This window comes from Herpailurus yagouaroundi, unplaced genomic scaffold (genome assembly GCF_014898765.1).
Source record: "Herpailurus yagouaroundi ecotype Mexico unplaced genomic scaffold, PumYag 28, whole genome shotgun sequence".
Lineage (NCBI taxonomy): Eukaryota > Metazoa > Chordata > Mammalia > Carnivora > Felidae > Herpailurus > Herpailurus yagouaroundi.
In genome coordinates this window covers 111,769,605-111,773,049 of record NW_024412376.1, presented here as the reverse complement: position 1 = coordinate 111,773,049, position 3,445 = coordinate 111,769,605, and positions in this window count along the sequence as shown.

Genomic DNA, 3,445 nt, shown 5'->3' with positions numbered 1-3,445 from the left:
TTTTATTTTATTTTATTTTTTTAACGTTTATTTATTATTTTTGGGACAGAGAGAGACAGAGCATGAACGGGGGAGGGGCAGAGAGAGGGAGACACAGAATCGGAAACAGGCTCCAGGCTCTGAGCCATCAGCCCAGAGCCTGATGCGGGGCTCGAACTCACGGACCGCGAGATCGTGACCTGGCTGAAGTAGGACGCTTAACCGACTGCGCCACCCAGGCGCCCCGAGACAATGCTTTTTAAATAGATTCATACAAAACAATATGGACTGATAGGAAGTCATAAAAACTGAAAGGCAAAACAATATGATTTATAGGAGATATAAAAATCAGAGACTATTTAAATTACATAAAATTTATATATAATGATATAAGTGATATAAAAAAAACAGAAATTTTAGGAACACATGATAAACCACTTTAAATTATTCAATGGCTATAAATAACCTATAGAGTAGTAACTGATCTTCAGAATGTAATAATGTGTGGTAAAATTTTAAAATCCTTCTACATAAAATGATTAGGGATTTTTTAAACATCTTTATACTTAAAAGTTAATTTTTAGATTAAAGATACCACTTAGCTTGCCAAAATGACCCATTCTCCAGTAATACAGAGACACAAGCAGTACTTTGGCAAAACCCAGCCCTTCAATATGTTTTGTCGATGCACACTATTTTGAAGCATGTTTTAAGTAGTTGGCAACATGTAAATATCAGAAGTTTCATATTTTTAAAAATCAATACTTTTGATTCATCTCCTAAAAATAATTTCAAGGGTCTAGCAATACAGAGCACTAATTCTTACACGTCAAAAATTGGCTGGAGGTGAATATCAATTGTTACGTTACTTTCACCAAGGCTTGAACTCCAGAAGGTCAAAATCCTTATTTTATCTTACCTTTTGTAGATCTAATTCTGTTTTAAGTTTTTTATTTAAATTTCAGTTTTTTAACATACAGTATAATATTAGTTTCAATTATAGAATTTTATGATTTTTCACTTGCATACAACACCCAGTGCTCATCACAAGTGTTCTCCTTAATGCCCATTACTCCTTTAGCCCATCCCCCTGCCCAGCCCCCCCCCCCCCCTGCAAAGCTGTTGGTTCTCTATAATTAAGAGTCTGTTTTATGGTTTGCCTATTTCTTCTCCCAACCCCTCATTCATTTGTTTTTTTATTTTTAAAAATTTTTTTTTAATGTTTATTTACTTTTGAGACAGAGAGAGACAGAGCATGAATGGGGGAGGGTCAGAGAGAGAGAGGGAGACACAGAATCTGAAACAGGATCCGGGCTCTGAGCAGTTAGCACAGAGCCCAACGCAGGGCTCAAACTCACGAACCGTGAGATCATGACCTGAGCGAAGTCGGCTGCTTAACCGACTGAGCCACCCAGGCGCCCCTTCATTTGTTTTTTTTAAATTCAATATATGAGTGAAATCATATGGTATTTTTTTCTCTGACTGACTTATTTCACTTAGCGTAATACACTCTAGCTCCATCCATGTTGCTGCAAATGGCAAGATTTTATTCTTTATATGGCTGAGTAACATTCCATTTTGTATATACATATATATACCACCTCTTCTTATCCATTCACCAGTTGATGGACACTTGACTCCATAATTTATCTCTTGTTGATGATGCTGCTATAAACATTGGGGTGCATATGTCCCTTCAAATCTGTATTTTTATAATCTTTGGGTAAATACCTAGTAGTGCAATTGCTGAATTGTAGGATAGTTCTATTTTTAACTTTCTGAAGAACTTCCATATTGTTTTCCAGAGCGGCTGCACCAGTTTGCATTTCCACCAACAGTGTAAGAGGGTTCCCCTTTCTCCACCTCCTCCCCAACATCTGTTGTTTCCTGTGTTGTTAGCCATTCTGACAGGTGCGAGGTGATATCTCGTAGTTTTTGATTTGTATTACTCTGATAATGAATGACGTTGAGCATCTTTTCATGAGTCTGTTGCCCATCTGGATGTCTTTGGAAAAATGTCTATGTCTTGTTTGGAAAATGTCATGTCTTCTTGACTGGATTGTTTGTTTTTTGTTTGTTGAGTTTGATGAGTTCTTTATAGATTTTGGATATCTAATTCTGTTTTACTCACTTACCTGGTGTCTACAGTTCCTTGGATTTGTATTTTCTGATTTAGCATCTTTCACCTAAATAATAGTATTTTCTATTATAAACATTATTAGTAAACTTTACAATAACACATACACACATATTGTATATATTGTCAACATCTTACAGATGTAAAACTTGAAGATAAAGATTATTTTTTCAATCTACAGTGCTAATAAATAGTGGATAGGAGTCCTATTCTATTATGTGGCTTGTCATTCAGGCAGACAAGTGTTTATAATTAGTAGATGGCTACCAAGCTTTAGTTCTCCATTCATTCAAATAATGAAGTACACTTATTTTAATAGGGATATAATTTATGACATATCCAAATGTTTTTGAGATACATGTTCAGATAAAATTAGAAAATACGTTTGGGAAATTCATTTTGCCTATATCCAGCTAAACTTATACACATAAGAAATTGAGGCCAAGAGAGAATTAAGAACTTCTTTGAAACACAGAACTAGATCATGGCAGAGGTGAGCCTACATGAAAACAGAATGTTAATAATCAATATACATATAACATCTTCATTTCCTATTATCATGTTCTGAATCATCCTGCGTGAAACACTCCTTAGAATATGTGGGTACAAAACTTGGGCAGAAAAATAATAGGTGATCATAGTATTTCTTAGAATCCAGATGGGTTACTGGTATTTTAAACCACATAACTACCATATTAATAGAAACAAGGTTTCAACAGTGGTGAGATTATCCACTGCTCAGGCTTTTTGTCTTCCCTTTAGAAAACAAGATATATTTTCATATATCCTTTCTCTCACATTTTTTATCTGTGAAAAATGTATATACAACCAAATAATATTATTTAGCAGAAAAATACAAGCAATATTTTTAAAGGTACTAAAATAAGATATATTTCTAAATGTTTTATTTATTTATTTTGAGAGAAAGAGAGCAGGGGGGAGGGTCAGAGAGAGAAAGGGAGAGAGAGTCCTAAGTCCTACATTATCAGCTCAGAGACTGATGTGGGGCTGGATCTCACAAACCATGAAATCCTGACCTGAGCCAAAATCAAGTGTTGGATGCTTAACTGACTGAGCCACCCAGGCACCCCTAAAATAAGATATTTTTAAGAATGTTTTTTTTCTAATTAGCACAATACTCTTATTAACCATTCTTTATCAGTTTTTCTTTAACAGGATTGACAAATAGAAACTGGAAGAAGTTTATTGTGTCGGTTTTATTTTATTATTATATTCTAAGGTCTTGCTTTTTGATGGTAGGACATTCAAAATGATTACTTTAGAAGTTTAGGAAACTCCTTATCTCTAAAATAGTGAAAAATAATCCAC